This window comes from Symphodus melops (genome assembly GCF_947650265.1).
Source record: "Symphodus melops genome assembly, chromosome: 4".
NCBI classification, from domain to species: domain Eukaryota; kingdom Metazoa; phylum Chordata; class Actinopteri; order Labriformes; family Labridae; genus Symphodus; species Symphodus melops.
Genome location: NC_136694.1, coordinates 25,344,033 through 25,366,749, shown reverse-complemented (window position 1 = coordinate 25,366,749; position 22,717 = coordinate 25,344,033).

The following is a 22,717-nucleotide window of genomic DNA, read 5'->3' as shown; positions in this document are numbered from 1 at the left end:
TCTACACAAGCAAAGGAAGTAAGTTAGGCCTATTTCTGTTTTCTGTACTTTTGTAATTATGAATAAGGATATAGAAGTCCAGATTCAAGAAGTCAAGAATACAAGTGGAAATGTTTGTTGTCACAAGAAAACAGAGGGCAAACATGTGTGGGTGCATGTCTGCTAAGGGCTTGATGCATTTTATCATCCACAACAATGCATACAGTTAAACTTTATTTAAGACATGTTCATGTTTCACTCAATTGTGTTTTTTTTTTATACGGTCAAACGTCTATAACTTAGCTGCACAACCATCAAAAAGTTGCACAATCCAAGTAGGACAAACACTGCAGATCTATGCTGCCACAAAGTGGAGGTGTGGGAATAATTGAAGTTGATGATCCTATTTGATGAAGTATTAAATTGGAACTCTGATGTGTTTAATATCCAATTTCCTTTTGTTCAATTCAAACAAAAGACCATCCAGAACTTTATATCTGAGTAAAATAAAAGGCCCAAAAGCAGCTTTGTGACAGACCTGCTCCAATGAGCACCAACCCCTCTGCTCAGGAAGCACCAGGAGGCTGGACAGGGTTTTAATGTGGAGAACATCTGTATGCAGGAAGGAGACGCTCCACAGGCAGGAGGGATGAAATATTCATCAGCTGCTGTCTTTTGACAATGAAGCTACATGACAATGGTCTCACTTTCAAATGTCTGAGGTGCACAAATCCAAAAGGGAACTTACCTTACATAATTTCTGCTTGTTTCATTCAGCGCTCAAGTGCAAAAGCAAAGTAGACACTCAAAATTCACCCACACAATTAAATGAGAGGCTAGTGTATCACCGTTATAAAAAAGCGCCCTTGAAAATGTGTCACCTCCACACAAAACACACACATTGTATGTAAATATGAGGAAGCAGCCCATGAATATTTAATTTTCTGAAGATGTAGCACAAAAGATAAAAATAATGCTTCCTTCAAGTGAGGCCCACTTTAGGAAATAGGGTAAAAGCTATTCTGTGTTATCAGATTTTCCATGAAGCCTAGTGTTTCTTTTGAATGGTATCATCTTTTATTTAAATGTCAGAGGTCTGGCTTTCTGCTGCCGGTGTTAGATGATGACTCCAGCTTTTCACAGCTTGCTGAGATCAGGTAGAGACGCACAACTGGATTGGATTGAACTTAGAATACAAAAGGTCATTTTGAAAAGCACAGATTTGACACATTCTCTATATTGTAGATTTTCATCCTCTTAGATTAAGGACTGTTCCCTGGAAAAAATAAACATGACATTCAGTACTTAAATCCATAAATTCCAAATACTACACTGACCTTAAATCCATTCAATATCTGATGTCAACAAACAAAAGGATGGATCTAAATCTGGACATAATCTCTTGTCTGGATGTCTAAAAACAACAGCTTTGACTGATAGTCTGATGTCAAACAATAAACATGAGCAAAACTTTGTAGGCAAGTATTTTTCAAGGGAAATAATCCACATGGCTCGTTAGCCTTGCTGCTAACATTACGTTTCTCTCAATACTGATCTAACATCATCAACAACAACATATCATAGTTTCATCAACAGATTGAGTTATTTTTTTTAAGTTGACAGATGATCGTTTGAGTTAATTCAGAGCACTTTTAAGACACCCTGACAAATGATGCATACAATTAATTCTAACTTAAATAATTGTAACTACTCTGTTGTCTCTGTGAGTTGCAGTCGGCACACGTTTGAAATGTCTGATGGATTTTCAGATCAGTCAATACATCACAGTTTAATTTAAAGAGAGAGAGAGAGAAAAGAAAACCCCACAGGATTTTTTTAATAAATAGTTTCTGCCTCAGCTGTATTACCTCCTCAGATAGGGGATGTTGTTATTAGAAATGCTCTTTCTGACACCTACATTTTCTTTTTAATTGTCTTTGAAAGTTTTCTTGAGTAAACTGAGTATGACTCCAGTCTTTATGCCCTTCCTCAATATGTTTAAGCTCTGATCTTTGCAAAAAAAAAAAGGTCTGTTGCTTTTGTGAGAACACTGCATATGAGCCTCCTGTGATATACATTCAAAATGATCCAGGCAGTTTTTCTATTCATGGCTTTTGTTTAAGGAGCATAGAAGCTTAAATATGAAAAAGGTCATGTGCTGCTGGCCGAAGATGTCAGTGATGATGTAAAACTTGCACGTCGTCATGCAACTGCAGTTCCCATGAGTCTGGTGCCAACAGCGCTAGTGGAGCACACGCTCTCGGTTCTACTAGAAAGTTATCTTGTCGCAAATCACAAACATTGACAAGCATTACAGCTTTGTGTAATAAGGATGACAGGCAGGAGGTTTTAACAAGTATTTTATAGACCACAGCGACACATTTTGTAAGCGTTCAGCAAACACAGAGACCAATTTGTCACTTTGAAATCCTGATTTTCAGGATGAATAAAAAATATATTCTTCATTAAAATGGATAGATGTATCCAGACACTTGTGTGGCTTTGCCCTCTTGTGGGACTTGTGGCTTTTTTCTTTTGCTAATTATAAACCCCTCTCAGGCACTTTTGTGATCTTAAGCTGTATGAAAAAAAAATTAGCTATGCTTATAATAAAAGATAAATTAATAAAAAAAAAAGGTTGGCAATATCAGTTGATTTGTATTTGATTGAATAAAAAGTGAAGCTATTTAAAAAAGGTTGACTATTGTGGTAACCATTTTGCAAATGTTCTTAACCAATCACAATGACATTTTGATTTTTTTTGCTGCCCTACTTATCATACAGAAAATGTGTGAGGTTTGTATGAGAACATCTCGTCTGAAGTGTTAACTCCCATTTATCTCAAGTTTAAAAAAAAAAACAGTGATGTGCGGCAAAGGAAGTAATAAGAGCAAAGCTTATTAAAGTAGAGTAATACTCTTGCAGCAAGTTGTGGATCGTTAGTGAATTCATGACAAGCTTGTTTTGAACAGTTCAGTGCATTCAAGTAAGATTGATTGAACATATAGCTATTCTACTTTTTCCTAAAACCAGACATGTGCATACTAGGTCCACAGGTTGAGTATCAATGGACTCAAAAAGGCTAAAATGGTGTTCAAAATATCAAAAGGTTGTAATAAATGTACAACAGAAATTTGCAAAAGGAAAGTTAAAATTACAGTTGAAAAATGTGGGATTCTGTGTTTTTTGTCACACAGTGTCTTCATGGACTGTCAGACAGGACTTTCTGAAGAGATGTGTGTGACTGAGATACAGCACAACCCGGCCTGCCACAGCTCCTTTGCTCTGGTGAGTTTATAAGACATGTTTCCAACAGATAGAGATTGATGATAGCATCTGATGCAATTTACTTCATGTCCTCGGTTTAATGGTGAAAGTACAGGTTGCTGAGAAAATCTCCTGTGAATCTGTCAGCTGGAATTGAACTCTGGGCTTCAAAAGCAAAGCCTCTTGATATGGATTTTTTGTTTATCTATAAATGCAGATGGGAGAATTCACAGGATTTGTGCATCACGTGTAAATGACAAACATACAAGGCTATTCAAAAAGCGTGGCTTCCAGGTTAGAAAACAGCCAAATTGATAAAATGCCATAAATATATATTTGCATGTGACTTACACTGTAGGATTTGTTGAAATAATATTGCAAAGTGGACGCTAGATCAACAACAGGAACTATTTCAATACAATCGATGTTGCCAGCTCCCCGATTTAGAAGGAGTGTCCACAGACAGGACTTTGTTGAGGAAATGAATCGTTAAAATCTGAAAAATCACCGTGTTAACTGGATTAGGCAGGGCAACTTATCAAGTAATCTCTTGATAGGGCGTTTGAACACTGTGATGGATTGTGTGCTGTCTTCCCCCCCACCAAAATTCATTCTTAATTGGTTGTTGCAATTACGTATGAACACAGAAAAGACATATTAGTCGGTGTTTTGTTTCCCCACAGATATTTGAATTTCAATGTGTTTTAGGTCCCCAGCAGAGAGACTTCTCTTTATATACATATTAAATGCAGTATATTCACATCTTTGACTTCCAACGGTTACCACATACAGCCTGAAAATGTAGGTTCTTTGAAAAACGTCAATGCATAAAATTAAATCTTTTCTTTAATTGCACATAGAGTCCTTTTGTTATAACAGCAAGAATAATAAAGCAGCAACCGGAGGACCGGAGCAAATATCAAACAATTCATGTGAATCCAAACAGTGAAATTTCTGAAACCACCTTGACCTCTAGTCTCGAAGTATTCAAATCATACAGCTGAAAAGAAGACAGAGAGAGATGTAGTGAATGACTTTAAATTATCTTTAGTTTATTGTAACTATAGTGCAAGTTCACTGTTCTCATCTAAATAGTGTGACAAAGACGTGATCACAATTCAAAGTCATTTAAGTCTACGTGTATGTTGGCCATTTTATTGATGAAAAAATAAATCAAAAGATTCAGAAGGGTGGTCCTGTAGGATTTTTCTGACCTTAGATCATCTGCATTTCTAATCTTTGGACCAAACTTGTTGAATTATTAATGACAACTTCTCTGGATCATAACATTTAAATTTTCATGACAAGTCAAGACAATGAGCTGAAACTATTCATCTCAGTGTGCAAATGTATTTCCTGAGATGTGTCCTCCTTCCATTTGTTTAAATTTAAAAGTGCTCAACTCAGATCAGAATCAGATCTTCTTTATTGTTCCATGAGGGGAAATGTGTTTTGCAGAAGGGGCGCACAGAATGAAACAGTACACAGGGATAACATCAACATTAAAATAAGAGCCAGTTACAAACAGATCCGACATCAGCGTGTGCAAATGATAGAAACTTCAAGTTCAACTTTGGAGCTTCAATAAACATTTGAAGGTAAAAAAGGATAAACCTTTTTTTAGGGCCTTTTTTCACGTATGCATTCCTGAACATTTCTAGAAAATTGCAGGCAGGCTCCTCTGAAATCTTCCTGACTTGGTTGTTCACACGTGCACATCACATCATGGAGGCAGGCTGGGGCTGGGGGAGCAAGAACATGACTGGGAGTGGTGGAGTCAGATGCTATGATGACATATTTTGCCTTTATATCAAAGTTTATCAGTCCTCCGTGTATATGCATAGTATCAACCAAAGAGGAAAGTAGCACCGGACGCAAACACACTCCACGGTCATACCTCTGTCTCAGGACGTAAGTGTCATCAACCTTTGCTCTCACTTGCCCACAGTGAAATTTCTTAAATATTTGTTGCTGCATTCTCCAAAGGGCTCACCCCAACTTCTCACAGAAAATGTTCGAGGGGCCGGCAGAAAATTCAGCAATAAAGTCATGGTGGAAAACTTGCTCGTTTGCATTCACACATGCAGCTCATGTTAAGAGGTTTTATGCAAGTGTAAAAGCACCAAAGCTCTAATTGGAGTGAAGTAGGACGATAAAAACAAGGGTCTTTTTTTTCCCTCCTTCCTTGACTCAGGACAGTGTAAATCCAGCCTGCCCACATCCCGACACTCTGCACTGTTGATTTTACTATAAGACATATTTTCTAAGAGGATGCATGTACAGCCTCTTTCCTGCGATTGACTGTTTGGTAAAAAAGCCTGTCACTGAAATACACATTTAACACCTTTACAGTTAAATCCTGAGACTCATGTCAGCCGGTAAAGAAGCTCTGCATGGCACTGAACAAAACTAGAAAAATCTAAATATAGCTAATTGAAGAAAAGACCCAAACAACTGCAGTGATACTTCTGTAAGAATCCCTCACATCCTTAATTCATCTTCATGTAGCTCCAGGTGGGTTATCTCTACTCTCTGGACTGGATTAAGACTGACCCTGATTTGCATTCAGCCTGGGGGAAACAAAGATGGATTGCAATCAGGTTTGGGATCAGGACAACCGAGACTCATATACAGAATGTTTTCAGGAAGGTAAAGTGCAGGAAATGTACAAAGGAATAAAAGAAACTTCAAATGACAGATTTGAATGCTGCTCTGGTAACGATGTGTCTTTGTGCCTTCATTTGACAGATGGGTGTACAGTATGTCCCATACAGTGTTATCAGTGTGTTTTTCCTTTTTGAACCTTCACATATCCACAGTATATCTGGACTGGCTTGAGATATCAAGAATAACAGAAGCTAAAGTTTGCATGATGTCTGACTTTTTCAGACAACTTCCTATATTGAATCTGTCCCTTGCTGGAGATTGCATTTATTTCAAAAGTGAAAGGTCGTAACTGCAGCCAAGAGATTTGATTTTAGAACGAAACAAGTAGAGAATCAAGTAAGCTGTCCCCCAAAGACCCCGTCCATGTGTTGACACGTGTGTGAGACAGATCGGATCTTTGTTCTGAGGAGAAATTAGATTTCAATGACAAGTGAACACAAGAGAACTAAAGAGCTAGACAGGAAGTGTGTGTAGGGATTGTATGAGACGATATGAAGGCACTTAGCCGTGTGTGTGTGTGTGTGTGTGTGTGTGTGTGTGTGTGTGTGTGTGTGTGTGTGTGTGTGTGCGTGCCTCTGTATGCGTAAGACTCTGCTGCTTAAATGCCACTTATTTTAGCTGCATTAATTTAATGTCAGTCCTAGTTTCTCAAAATGAGAATGAATTACACTGACCTCCTCCTAAGTGGATTAACATGGTTGATTGTGGATGTAATTGCTAATTAGCATGACTCGCTGGTTCTACGGTCTCACAGGTGGACCCTTTTCTCTCTCTCAGGGGTTTTCAAAGCGAGGAAACCTCATGAACAATGGCCATTAGATTAATACCAACTCTCCTTAAATGTGAAAGCCGCCGTCCCTCTTTTTTTGGAGATAACTTCTTTTCAATGAAATGAAAAATGACTTGTGATGTAACGCCGTGCCTGGAAGTATAGTAAGTCTGCACCAGACAGGGCAAAAGATTCAATTCCTATCATAAAAGGTTAAGGGAATCATTTTTCTTTTGACGTTGCGGCTTGCAGGCCCATTTTTCTTCATATTTGGCAGCACACACCATCTCCCCGGCGTATCAGACACTTCAGAGACAATATCATAATGGGAGAAACAAACAACCCTCTTGCCCTTTGCCCTCGTAATCCCATAAAAAGCCAAAAGCCAAATCTCTAATGCTCTTACAGTCACTCTCTTCTGTTGGTTGAAATAGGTGAGAACCTTTGTTTACTTAAATCAAAATCCAATACCCTGCCCTGGCAGTTTCTCTGCTGTTTTCTGCTTCCACAGCACTCAACTGTGGCACGGCTCAAACTGATGCCCTTGACTTTTCATCAGGTTATTAACCTTTCGGGAGGTGAGCTATGATTCAGGGGTGGGCATGGACTCCCTGGGGGCTCTGCTATAACACAACCAGATGACTCAGGGAAAGAGAACAGAGGGGCTGAGAGAGGGAGGCAGGGAGGGAGGAGATAAAGGTGGATGAGAGGGGAGCAGGTAGGGCAGGTGTTCTTGACAAATAGAGAACAACAGATGTTTAAAAAGTCTTGTTGTGTTGAGTCCCTGAATCACAGCCTGAATGCTGAACGCTTTCAACTATTGCTCACAGAGGAATGCAACACACAACAAATGTTGTTTTTTTTTGTCTGGACAGATATTAGTGTCGTAGATTACAGGTTGGATATCAGTCTTGTGTTGAAGCTGCAGTCAGGCTTTTTGAGTAGAAAGGAGCCTCTAACCTTTAACTGGATAGTTCTGCTTTGCAGGTATTTAAAGAAAACTTCTGTGACAATTAGTGGATGTTTCAGTCAAAGAAAAAAGTCAATGTTGTTTATTATCAAAGTCATTTCTCCTTACAAACGCTCTGTACCCTTTCTAAAATCAAAATCAAATTAATTCATACTAAAGACATCCATCTCTGAAATAATTATGAACTGGCATTTGACACAAGGCTATAATGAAAACGCTAGCTGCGGGGGCGGTAGTAGCTCAGTCCATAGGGACGGGTCGCCCATTCAAATCCCGGTGCGAATCTGGAAATTGGTCAGGTCGTTGGAGAGGTGCCAGACCACTTCCTGAGCACTGCCAAGGTGCCCTTGAGCAAGGCACCAACCTCCCCCTCCAATGAGCTCAGGAGCTCCTGCCGGGGGCCGCTCCCTCCCTCTGACATCTCTTCATCCTGTTTGTGCATGTGTACTGTATTTATCAGCCTGTGTGTGTGTGTGTGTGTGTGTGTGTGTGTGTGTGTGTCTGTGTGTGTGTGTGTGTGTGTGTGTGTGTGTGTTGCGTTGCACGATTTTACAGAGTGTAAAAACAGAATTTTCCCCTTAGGGATTCAATAAATCTTCCAGCTGTAGTTTGACTCCATCACAATATTAATGAAGGTGCAGAGAAGAACATACTGGCAATCAGAAAACATAATAAAGCAATTTCTTTACTTACACAGAGATCGCAGCAGTCACGTTTATACAGTCTGTGGTCATTTACTGTTCGAAGGATCTAAACTTCACCCTCCCCCCCTCCTGCTCGCACTGATTTTACTGAGTATTTCTGATTGTTGTCTCACATCAGTCGACTTCATTCGGAAACCTTTCAAGGAGTCTTGAAGTCTTTGTGAAACATTTGGCTTTTTGTGTTCACACATGCAACTCATTTCTAAAACTTCAGGAGGTTTATAGCACATGTGAACGCCACGGGACAGTGTTAGGGAATAAAAGAGCTCCATGGAACAGAGCAAGCTGAGGATGCTCTGATTTCACACTTCATATTCATCATCATCCACAACCACCTGACAACACCTCCTTCATGTTCATCGTTGTCAAGGAAACACCAGATGTTACATCAAAAACATCTGTAGCGCTAGCCGCTACTGAAAGCTGGTACAAGGCACAACTTCATACTTTTATAATTTTAAGTACACTTTATATAAATCTATTATTCATAGGTAAAAGCTTTGTAAGCAACACCCAAGCGTGTGAATTTAAAACAGGTAACATGCAAGCAGCCATCTTGAAGAAGCCGTATCCACTACTCAGTGATTTGACTGAGGCACTACAATTCCAACTAAAGGTACCAGGTACCCCCGAGAGACATAACACCTATTAAATCTGTATAATGGAAAACACATGGGATCTGTTTGCAGGTAGATGGGAAAAACCACATGCCACATATTGTGCATGTGTATCTGATGATATGAACCAATCATACCCCAAGGTGTCTTTGTCAAACCTGAAGGAAAAGAATGAATTCCAAACACAGCCTGAAGTCACAAGAAAAGGTTGCTTAACACATTCAGCATGCGATGACAAACAATAGTGAAAGCCAGCAGTGATCCATAAATCCATAACAAAAGACTATTCACAATCATTTAACCTTCATGCCCGGTTTCATGCATATATAAAAAAGAACTTGACTCTTTTCTTTTGACTCTACACCTGTACTACGTGCACAGCGGCTCCCGCAGAGCTTCAGGGAGCAACAAAGGAGAGTTCCACATTAAATAAAAAATGAGCAAAGCGAGGGAAGTTTCATTATTCATCTCACACTGGCATGCCCAACTCCCCAGCTTCCTGAAGGGAACACTATGAAATTTCAATTGGCATCATTCTATGTGTTGAGTTTTAATGTCAATATCGCAGACAGCCTCGCAGCCTCCCTTCTGACTCCAACAAGACACTTCAAAGGAGCACTTCTCTGAATCCCTCAGTCTTGCATCAAAAATGTTAACCTTGGAGACATGCTAACTACCCGTCCGTGTGTGTTCCCGAATTCCAATGAAGATTTGGATCATCCAAGACCAGGAAGAAAAGAGGAGTCAGCCGCGCCCTTTGCCTTTTCCATCTGACCATCGGTGTGCTTCAATCTCCATTTTGTCAGTTTGTTCCTTTCTCATGAAAATGCGGAATTAAAGGCAGCTCTAAAACAGTCAAAACATGTCTGACATTTACTGTAAGAAAATCAGCAGACGGATACAAAGCATTTCTTTCTGCAGCACTCATGTTTACACACAGTGACACATGTGAGCTAAATATTGGAATACCTGGAATAAGAAAGAAGCCCTCATTGGATGCAGTCCGCAGGCAAAAAAAATAAAAAAAAATACGAGCAGAAACAACACCATACAGTGAAGCTGAGTCTGCTCTTTTGGGGGTTTTGTGTGACTGCTGCTCACTTAGCCTCAGGTGTGGAGCTCTAATGGTTGGCAAAGAGGACTCCACCAGTGTGCCAGTGTGTGCGTAATGTTGCCAGAGCTTTGGAGGTGGAATCAGAGATGCACTGGCAGGAATATGTGTGCAGGTGCTGAAGCTACACTTTGGTGTATTACATGGTGAGTGACATGTTATCCTCAAGCAAAAATCTTGTGGCAAGATATGAAATCTCGAAAGAGAGAAAGAAAACTTTTTCATAAATTTTGAAACTTTAGTATATGTTTTCAAAAAATCCCAGATATTTCATTTCAAAGTACTCTCCAATAATAACTTCTATATTGTTCCTTAGAAGTAAGCAATCATCTGTGGGTAGCAAATGGTTTTACACTTGTCATGTGAAATTGTCTTGCTAAAAGCATTCACAGTAAGGACAATAAATAAAATCTTCAAGAAAAATGAAACTTCAATTTCCAATATGATCACTGTACAGACAGCTTTCCAGGATCTAATTATTACTATGATGCCCTCAGGGTTTTGAAAACCTTAATAGTAAGATGTACAGCGATGAATTATTCATCACTTAAAAATACAGTCAAAATGTTACATTCAAGGACAAAAAAGAAATTGTAATGACTATACAACAGTGGAATGCAATGGTTCGAGAAAAGCTGACAGTGTGAAAAAGTTCAGCTCTGTTGCAGGAGTAGCAGCATTTTAAAGATATTTCGGGATATGCTCGAAGCCAAATTTCACCTTTTTTTTTTTTTTAAGTAGTTTTCTCTGCAGAGACCTACATGGTCCTGACAGACTCTGCCCCATCTGCTTCAGCTGATGAAGGGCCCAGTAGTTGTAAATAACAATCTGTGGAGATGTCAGTCAGCCTTCATTTTATTTGAATTAGACTCCAAGAAAGCTTGAGAATATAACTCATCCACTCTCCCTCTTGCCCTCGCTTCATATATATGGGCTCTAATAATCCTTATAAAGTTCATCTCATGCAGGCGAGGCGGGAATCTGAGAAAAAGCGTTTATACATAATGCCGTATGAGCTGTCCTTCTGATAGACCTGTAAGAAATAGATAGTCATCATCACATTTGGAACACCCACGCGCTCTCTGGATCGTCTCATTTAAAGAGGGCATGAATGGGAAGGAAAATGTCATTAGTGAGATAGGTAATCTGTTTCTGGAGAGGAATCAAAGATCATAATTGGATTCTCTTCAAGGCTGCTCAAAGCTTTTCAGAGTCTCGGCCCACTATCATATTAATGATTGGAAGGTGACTGAGCTGGAGAGGGGAAAATGGACACTTCCACAGGTACCACCCGCCTGTAACTTCAGTCAGCCGACAGTGCTTTCAAAGAAGACACTCCCATGTTATGTAACAGTTTGAATGGATTCAAAGGATGTACACTGAGTGTTGTCTGCAAGGGACAAAGAGGAGGGAAGGGGAAGAGGAGGAGCACAATTATCCTGCATCAAAGAGAAAACGTTATGACAAATTGTACTCATTTCTTTATTCTACTTCAAAACCTTATTGATCCTTCAGTTACCAGATTATTCCACCACACGTTGACAAACGTAACCAGCGTAGGCTGAACATTTCTCCACAGGAGATAAGAGTAGAAAAAAAGTTATAGCTTTTAAAAATGATGTTACCAAGAAAATTGGCCCTGCCAGTCTGGTCTTGCTGTGTATCCCAGCACAGCGTGCAGTACAAAATGAATGGGCATTTTATTCTGGTATAGTCGTACCGGTATACAGGAAGCAGCCAACATAAAGATAAAATAATAGGTATTGCAACTGGATCTTATGGTACCTTGTAGCCTTTATAGACTTCAATAACTTAAGTAGGAGCTTTTCTTATATTAGCATGTTGGTATGTTTGTAACTCATTTAGGAGGCCTTTCATTGAATTATCTTTTAAAGAAGAGTCAGCAGGAAACACTTAACACAGTGTGAGATTTTACACCACTCATGGAGCTCATTATCTGGCTAGCAGATGAAAGCTGTTAGCAATGCCTCTTTTGAAAATAGGAAGCAGTAACGAAAAACTTGGAGGAAAGACTGGGAACAATAATGGAGCAGAAATTAAAATCCTCTACTATCATGATTTCTGACAATGACATTTGTACATCGGTATTTTTAGACGTCATTAATCACTGCATTTTGAAAATGTGGTTTGTTTCTTTCTCAATAAAAAGATTTAATAAATGAATAATGACAGAACATTTTGTAATCACTCTGTCCAAAAAATAAATTCAATTTAATTAAAAAATATATATATATATTATTCATTATGAATAAAGAATAGGAAGAAGTACAATTTCCATTTTCTGAAATTGGCCATCTAGATGAATAAGGAATTTAAGTCATTTGGCAAGAAGGGGATCCATTCTGAGTGGGGGGAGGCTCCTCCTCTGTCCTAATGGAAATCTAGCACGTTTTAATTGTTACTGCATCATGATTGATGCTGGAATGAAAAACTTTGTGTAGGTGTCACAACAGTAATTAAAGAAGGTGTAACTCAGCAAAGTGCTACATGCAGTTAGAAGAACACTAATAATATGGATGTGACAGAATATGAAGATGCTTTAATTCAACATTGGTGTAACTGTGAAGTTAACACCTATAGTGTATAGGAAACTGACACTTCACATCCCTCCTCCTCAGAACATCCGGCTAATGAGCTCCACTTTACGTCGAACATGTGTTGAAAGGCTCCCAGCTGGAGCCGCTCACAAAACATCCTCGTTTACTAGAAAGAATAATTTAGTGACCTGGTTCCATGCTGTGACCGGCAGCCATTTCAATCAAGCTGCTGGATCACATGAACATGAGATGTGCTGATGTTAAGAGAAACATCTTTCTAACACATGCAGATCCATCATGTTTTTTTATTCTAAGTTTCGTGTTCTTTGATGAACACCTCACCCCAAACAAATAAGATTAATTAGTCGTTTTAGGATTTCTCTTGCTGGGCAGTGGGGTTGGGTGGAAGAGGTGGAGAGAGAGCAGTCTGTATTTTCTGCAATTGTATTTATGTATGTTAAGTAATGTATACTTGTCTGGTGCTTTGTATCCCCTTGAAAATGAGATTTTGAATCTCAAGGTGCTAATTGAAATTCTTGAATTTAACAGCGGTAAATCACACTTTTTGATAGTTTTGCGTTTTAAACGTTTTCATTTCAATATTTTTGATTTATAACTGTCCAATAAAATGTATTTAGTTTGACAAATACAGGAACATATGAAGGGCTTTCTTTTAGTTAAGTCAAGTCTGTCACCTAACAGTAAAGAAATAATCATTCATTTTGCTGACGGTTTTATTTAAGTTCCTAACAAGGCAATAGGAGTTTCTCAGTTTTCCACCACATTGATGGCGATTCAGCCGGTTATATTTCAATGTATAAATTACAAATTTCAGTCCAAAAGTGTTTTTTTAATGGTCCTGTAGCTGTGAATGTTGAGTGAAGAGTGTGTTTGAAGCTGTGTGGTATCTTTGCCAAAGTCTGCTGATGTCTGAGCAGATGGTGCTTCTGCAGTTATGAAAGAAGGTAGCTATAATCTGAAGTGCTACCGATCTAAAGTGCTTTGAAAATTGCTGTAATGGCGCATCACATGGAGCATTTTACCAGCGATTTTGCTTCTCGCACAGTTGTGGTCTCTCAAACTTGTCTTTTATAACAATTATAATCGGAGCCTCTTCACTCAGAGACAGAAGCAGAGGTGTGAATTTAAAAGAAAAGGGTCCACAGACATATCAAGCATACATCTGCCACAGGGATAACATGTTTTCTTCTTTGGTTTCTCCTTCTGAATAAAACTTGAAAAGAAGGAAAGTGGAGAAGTTGGACTTCTGGAAATCTGTGTGGGAAGTTGTTAAATATGACTTTTCTTCCAGTTCATTGTCTTTTTCTCACACTTGAGCCGAACTCCCATTGGCTTTTGGCAGGATGGCTCTTTGAATCTTGGACAGCTTCACCTTACGCAAGCCTGCATTTTCAGACTGGACCTGACATATCAAACCTGTCTGAAAAGTTTTACTCACAGAGGTGTAAAGCCATCTGTGACAGGGGAGAAGAAGAGTCATTTTTAAAAGAGGTTTGTAAGACGATTCAACACGTGGTCAAACGTTTAAAGGTCAAACTGGGGCATCTCTCTAGTCTGTTGTCTTATGATATTTAAGTCTTATACATGGAAATAAATGCAAAAAAAATGAGAAAAAATACAAATTGAGATGAACTATCTGTTCTGTTTATACATTCTGCTGCAAACATTCAAATGAGAGTGACCCATGGCTTTCGAAACAATTAGGGAACACACCGCTTTTTGAAAAATTACAAGATAAGAACATAAAAAACACAACATCAGACAATGTTGGGAAGGATCATGATTGTAACACGATGGAAAACCACTAGCTAAAAAGTTTGATGGAGCCAGTGGCTGAACATTGAGGGGAGCTTAGAATAAAAAGAGATTAGAGCAAGCCCGACCCTTTTAGCTGAAAAAGAAAACCAACATGACTAAACTCAGTCAGATGATGATTGAGCAGCATTACTTTTGTATTAGTCTATACTTTATTTTTTACAACAAAGCTACTGACTACCTTTACAACTTCACATATCGATTGAGTTAAATGTTTTTCTTTTATTCAAAACCATCCTTTAAACTTAACTCATTTAACCATGGATCCATCAGCAGAGTGGAAATAAACAGTCTAACGGCCTTAAGCTCGAGTCTCCCCCACAGCTGGTGTGAAAAGGCCACAGGGAGCAGCCGGCAGACTTTAATACCTCTGAGGGATTTCTCTGTCAGGTTGCGTTTTTGTTGCATCATGTATCTCTTCCCCCTCCAGTGATAAGGCCGCTGGTGCTGACCCATCCCCACCACTGCACTACAACTCAATAAAAAGAAGTTGTTAACACTTTCAAAGCCAATGAAGTCTGAGGAGACATTAAAAAACCTTGTTTTCTCTGATGGGCTCTGCGTCAATGTGAATACTGAGGTGTGTGCTGCTACCCCAGAGAGTATGGTCACTGAGCCTTTACACAGGAAGTGTTTAACACTGTTATACTTTAAGGGTGGACTCCTACATTCATATCTAATGCCATCCTTTATTTCCAATGTAGGAAGTCTTGATTCCTCAAAGAAGTTAAGGAGATATAAGAACTGTGTGATGTCCCCTGCTTGTTCTCTCATTATTAGTTTTCCATTATTTGTTAGTATGAAAATGAAATATGTTTTACATTACATTGAGACCAGCACAAATTGTCTTGGCACGCAGAGGACACTCACCTTTTTTCCACCTGATGCATGTTGTTCTTATTATATCAGCGCTCGCAATGTTTAAATAGCAAGGGAACTTACTCCCCTCCTTAGTTTCTATCTTAGGCAGAAACAACGACGCATGAGACCAGCCTGGTCTAAAGTCTTGTTTGTTTCCTCCTTGTGCTTGATGTACAAAATATTGCTCATTAGACAAGTTGTCCAATCATAAAAAAAGGTCAAAGTAATGTTTCATAGCTTGAACGGTAGTATGACTCGTTACTTTCCTTAAAACATTCTGAGTGAATGACTGAAAGCTCATTTCAGACGTGTGGCTCCAAGATCTTTAACTAATTATTTCTCCACAGATATTTATAGATAAAAGTCCATCCCTGCATCCCATTAACTTAGAATATTGAATTAATTATAAGGATTTATTTACATTAATACATAAAGTATACATCAAATGTAAGCACTTTTTGCTGAAATAAATAATAATTGTAAATATGGGGGGGAAAGGTGGAGGAATCTGTTTCCAGCCAACAAAATGAAGCATAAACTAGGTAATAAAACTAAGAGCTGCATGGCCTTAACCATGTTGGGTAAAGGTTGGGAGAAATGGCATTTGTTGCACAAGCAGCAGTTGCAATATTATTGAAGAAAGGAGGAATCTCAGATACACTATGTTGGATGTACTGCTGGTTTTTTCAGATTTGTGAAGTATTGATGTATTTATCTTTTTCTGAGAAAAAAAAAGCACAATTGACGCGCTGAGCCACCAAGGCTGACTTCTGCTAGTGTTTTCAAGTGTTTGCTCTGCTGCCAGAAGTTTCACAAGGAGCATTGGCAATTTCTCGATGGAAAGCCCAGGGCAGCAGTACAGCTGAGATTTCAAACCTCGTATTCCTCTAAGAATGCCATGTTCTGGCTGCTGTATTCACACATAGGTAAGAAGCTAATTCCTATTCTAAAATCTCAAACAGAGCAGCGTTAACTTTGGTTTTTAATCACATCCAGGTAGACAGAGTCACCTGTAGTGGTGGATTTTTCTGTGCCATTTATATTCAAGGTTGATTACTCATAGGGTGTCATTTGCATTATCAGAGACTCAGCACTAATGAGGCTCCTGGTCTTGGGCCTTAATTGGATTGCTTCACCACAGTCCCTTATTGATATTTGCATGCCACAGTTCATCATGATAAGTAATGAGAAGATTATTCACTGGGGGTGTCCAATTGCAAACTCCATCTGTGAAGTAGAGAGAGGACTGTCCACTCTGGCGTTCCCATGGGGGCTGAAGGGGCATAATGTGCAAAAAAAAAAAAAAAAGAGACACAAACATGGTAACACATGGGCAACAGAATAAATACAGAGCTGTGTGTTCCTGTCGACCCACCTTTAAACCTTGTATCAGCTCATGTTTATTATTTCACTAAGAAGCAGTTGTTGTTTACCTCCTTTGCACTAATAAGGATTTTTACAAGAAATAAATCACAGCCGTGCAAGCACAAATTAAGCAAACACCTGCCAGGGAGCAAGGTAAGGGGATTAAAAAGAATGTAGCTACCTTAGAGGAACATAATCCGAAAAAGCATTTGCAAAAGAAAAGCACTGGGATTGGAAAGGCTGGGGTTCATATACAGCTAATTTCCTTTTCTTTATGATAACAAACCCCTCCACACCACAACCGGAAAACACTCACAAAGCCGTCAGTCACACTCACAGTAGGCTTGGTGTAATTATAATATTTCCCACTACAGAACAGATCCATCAACGCGCTAAAAAACATGTCAATAAAGCTGTGGGGACCCAAAACCTTTGACTCATTTAGGCAGATAATGAAACGAAACCTGCTCATCAAGAACACATTTGTCCCAAAAATGAAAATGGCAAAATGTTTATGGAACGTGCCGCAGATGGTGCTGCTCCTGTGGGCATCGGAGTGTGGAAGCTCTTTGGCTCGAATTCAGAGAAATAACTTTCTATCATTATAACTCGTCAATTAGCTTGGAAATGGCAGCGCATATGCGTAACAAACGTTGTTTTTCAACATTATCATATTGTGCCTTTTATATGTGCCGTGATGCATTTCTCCCAGACATATTATTCGTTATCCATTTTTCATAAACTTAGCAGAAAAAAAACAAGAAGGAAGGGGAAGCTTTTTGCATTTTCTACATTATTTCATTCTTGCTTTTAAGCATTTCTGCACAAAGGAAAATCTTCACTTTTCATTCCTTCCTGCGCATGAGATGCAGGAATAGGCGATGAACGATGGTTGAAGAATTCTGAGGCAGAGCCGACTGCCATCCTCAACTCTAAACCCTTCATTAAGTTCAGTAGAAGGTACAGGGAACTATTTCAGAGGTAAAGTTGGTTTCAATTTATGTAGAGTTAGAACAACAATACTAAAAGGAAGCTGAATTTCCTTGTATAAGTGGACCTGGCATTTGTCCTGCCTTTGTGTTGTTTTCCAAAAAATACAATTTCTGTCATTATTGATTTTTCAAAAATCTTTGTGGGGCAAAAGCAAAATATACAGAAAGATACAACTTTTCTGTTTTATAATTTGCGTTCATCCTTCCTATTTTTTACGTACAATCTACAACCTGAGAAATGATGAATTTCCTTTCAGAAGTAGAGCTGACATTATTTGGTGCTTTTTACATGCGTTGTGATACTCCTCTACCAGAAATATTTTCTAACCTCCTCGTCCATTTTGTGCAAACCTTTGCAGAGAGATGTAACAGAAGAAGAACTTTAGTGCACTGAGTAATAAAAGGTATTCTGTCATCTTTTGTCTTTAATCTGCTCTTTGTGTTTTGTTTTGTTTTTTACATTTTATAGTTTTTATCCGGTCTATTGCTGCTGGGCTGCTTGTCACCAATGAATGTCCAATGACTATAATTCATCTAAACTTTTTTGTTTTCCATCCTGCATTCTTACTTTTCTTAAATTAGCTTCTTTTCTTTTCTCTCTCTGCACATGAGATGCAGCACTTTTGGATGAATGAAGGTCAAAGCCCTCCAATGGAGAGCTGGTTGCCAAGCTAACCTTTAATAAATCTCAGTAAAAGGTAACAAGAATTTTTCAGAGATCATTTATTTTATCCAATATCAAAGCTACGAAGTGAAAAGGAAGCTGGATTTCTTATTCGTAGTTGACCTAATATTTGATTGTGCCATTTACATGTGCCTGGATAGATTTTTTTCCTCCAAAAAAATAGTATTTCTCTTATTCATGTTATTAATCATTCAGAAAAAGCCAAATAAAAGAAGCTTTTTCATTTGTATGTTTTATTCTTCCCTTTCCTTTGAGTTTCTTTTCTTACCTTGTCATTTCTATCTGCACATCAGAGGCACGATTTTTGGATGATTTGTGGCTGAAGGTTTTTAGAGGTGAGCTTTAAGTTTATCAGCTTTTATGAATGCAGTAAATAAAAAACCCTGTATATTTCAGAGATACATTTGGTTTAATTTGAAAAATGTAAGAGACCCTTTAAAAGTAAGCTGAATTTCTTCATAGATGTTGAAGCTACACATGATGTAGATATTGTATTCAACCTTGTTATCCAATTTTCAAAGATTTATAGACGAAGCTTTACAAAGACTTTCTATTTTCTGTTCTTGCTCTAACTCTAATAAGCTTCATGTCTTTTCATCGGCGTTTGCTCTTGATATGCAGCACTTTTACATACATGTGGGTTTGACACGTTCCCTGCAGCTACAGTCATGTGTCTATCTTTAAGGTAGGAGCTGAATCTGGTTTATATGGAAGAGAGGAATCCTGGGAGTGCTGCCTTATCCCTGCTATCATGAATCCCTGGAGCTTCCACTGTGAACTACACCTCCCAGGTCCTCGACTGCAGGCTTGGTGCAGAGTGAATTGCATTAAAAAAAAAAAGTCAGCTATGCACCTCTCACTGTTGTTGTTTTCACAGATGTTCACCATTTCCCCAAATGCATTTGAGCACCTGGGGGTTTTATTTAACGGATGGAGAGACAACATGATCGAAATGGATTCATATGCATACAAAATATCTCCAATTTCCAAATTATGTTGCATCTCTTTAAGAAATGTCTGTTTGTGTTTGGAAATGCCTCACTGTTTTGCTGCAGCGTTTTCAAACCTGGCTGTCATGTCAGACATGATGCGGCTACATCTGCAGCCATTGAAGCATCGGTCTCTTCTGACCTGAACCGGGAGATGGGAATACGCCCAGAGCAGTATTTGACACCTCAGTGAATCTCATTTCCATAAAGCAGGGTACAGAAAAAGGCACACTTACGCAGCATGAAATATATAACAGTGTCCCCCCAGCCAGCTGTGCTGTCATAGCTCACGGTTGAGGCATGACAAGTGCCACAAATGAGCAGAAATATTTTGGTTTTGGTGCATTAATCAGCTCTGAAAATGTTGACATGAATAAACACAGCCTGCTTGCAGTGTTTATTCGGTTTTTAAAAGGTGCTGTGAATGAATAAAAGCAGCCACAGCCTCCTGCCGTGTTCGCCGACGTGATGTCGGTCTCAGAGTGGTCAGTGCAGCAGAAACTTGGCTCCAGCTCCCACTGCTTGGCCTCTCCTGCTTTATCTAATCACTCAGACATGGCTGGGCCTCAGGCATGCTGCCCTAACTCCACACTGGCTCCGGGCAAGGTTGAAGCAGAGGGTGCACTGGCTAAGAGTACATCCGCAATCATATCCCTGAGATAATCTACAGAAACCGCCACACATCCTCTCTGAAACTCTCATCTCTTCTATTTATCTCACTCAGGTTTGTTTCATGCAAGCACATTTGATGTTTTTGTTGCACAGTAAAATCTCATTGAATGAAATATGAATTATGTGAGTCGAACAGCTGATTAAAGGTTCATAATACATTCAGTATATAACTGTGCTCAGTCATGAGCACAGTTATGGCAGAAAAGGCATGTAAAAAAGGCAGAAAAGAGCACAAATTATAGTCTTGAAAATCTTACTGACTGCAGGGATGTTACATTATTTGAGGGAAAATTAAGTCTATAGTAGTTTAAATATTTTAGCCTCTCAATACTTCACCTGTGCAAGATTTAATTCTCTTTGAATGTGCAATGATTCAGCCAATAAAACAGACGAAAAGGTCACTCATAATTTTCATCACAGAATAAAAAACCTCTGAACACTTCTACGGATGTTGACGAGTGATTAAACTTCTTGTGTGAAACTTCTTCATGGGATCGAGTGACTCACTCTCCTCTCGTAGTCTAAGGATTCTTATTCAGGTATAAACTCAGAAGTCTTTGCATCAGTAATCTCTCCACCACTCTTTGTGTCTTATTGGCCGCAGGTTTAATGAAGCATCAAAGCAGTGAGGGATCTCAGAGAGGAGAGTCCTCCTCTGCACGCTCCCTCTGAAGGTCTGGCAGGTGCAGCTCTTTGAAAGCAAAAAGAAGAGGATGAACGATGGACCAAGGCTTCACAAGAAAAGCTGGCTGCCAGCACTAACTTTCTCTCCTTGGAGGCACTTCAGCCAAAGTAATGGAGCTTCTCCCTGTCAGGTTTTGGAGTGAGGTTCTGTTGCTTCTTGCCGAGAAAGTTGAGTCACTCCCTGCAAAGTGCAAAGGCTAGCTCTTTAATTCAGTAGAATGCCAAATAGAGCAACAAAAAATTACATCCTGAAGTATGTACTACACATAAATATACTTTGAATCCAGAATCATTTGGAATTGAAAATCGATTCTGAATCGAATCAAGACCCCAAGATAAAATATTGAAGTGAATCGTGAGACACCCAAGGATTCCAAGCCCATGGTATTCAGATATGTTCAAAAGTGGTGTCTTATATAAGAAGTAGAGTTTGACCCTTTATGTTTAAGTAACTGTTACTTCCTGTTTTATTTTGAAAAAGCTACAATGGTAATGCAATGTGTGCTTTTTTCACAGGCTGAATAACTTTTTTTTTTTTTTTTTACGAGCTCCAGACTAATTTTGAAGTGGGTTGGATTCACCCCTCAGAGTTTATCACAGAATGACCCCTGGGAATGTCTAATTTATCTATATTATATTATTATAATATATATATAATATTATATTTGTTACCAAAAATTAACATACAGTGTGGCTAAGAAACCACAGGGAGGCAAAATAGTTTTTTAGAATAGAAGCTCTAACAGTGTTTTAGATACTAATAGCCAAGGTGGCTGGAGGTCATCTCACCAACACAAAAGAGTCAGATGTTGGATTACTTAAAATGGCATATTTGTGACTGCATGTTAATTCTTACTGCTTCAAGTTTTAACTTGAAGTCTTTTTTCCTACAGACTGCCAACATTGTTTTCAGGAGACCAAACACACAAAAATCTGTCATTAACCCTGAAAGGGGGGGGGGGGGGGGGGGGGGGTGTTAGACAGCTGAAGACAGACAAGAATATGCTGGGAGGGGAGAGTGGGGAACGACTTGCCACAAAGTGCTAGGCCATAAGGGCCCAATAAGCTGTTTTGGTCAGCATCAAGAAGTTTCAGTAAGTTTGCACAGAAATATGAAGCTGCAAGCCTCATTATTCCAGCACCCAAAGCAGCAGCTGTAATTAAACCCACACTGAAATATTTCTATCATTTCTGGTCAGGACAGAAGAGAATCCTTTTGGCAAAATTGTGTTCTGCAGAATCCAGCGCGTGGGGTCAGTCTCTCAGGCGTGTTTAGCTGGGCCGCCTTATCCCCTGTTCAATCTCGCCTTTTGTTTTCCTTCATGAAAATAAATGAAACAGTGCAGTCATCTGCAGAGGCGAGCAGAGCCCTCTTGACTGAGGAGGCCTTCGGGCTTCGTCAGGCTGCTGCAGCACGTTGTCATGGCAGTTCAGAGAGAGTGAGGGGGAACATTTCAGCCCGGCGCTGCTGCAGAATGACAATAGGGCAGGGGATAGGGAGGGGATTGCTAATGCAGAATGCCAATCATAGCAATGTTGTTCTAATGTGCAGGATGAAAGACAGGTAATGGAGGCCTGAGACCATCATCCTCCTCAAGGACAAAGAAGTTATTAGTAGAGAAGAGGCTGATGAAGGTGGAGGGAGGAACTGAGAACATGTTTAAAAAAAAAACTAAAGTAATGAATGTTCTTTAGTAAAACCTGTTTAAATGTGTCATTGCATACAAGTAGTTCAGTTTAGTTAAGTTGTTTCACACTAGGCTACAAAGATACAAACTTTTTGCATCCAAAATGATAAAAGCCCCTGTGTGGTCGAAAGCAGTCAGTCGTTTATATAAAACCACATCTGTAGGACATATTTATAAAGTCTTTCTCAGGCGTAGACTACAAGGAGTAACTAGTTAATATGACCACCAAAAATGGTTAATTTTCTATCCGTATCAGGTCATCATCTTTGTCTTATAAACTAATAGCTGACCTCACCTTTCTCT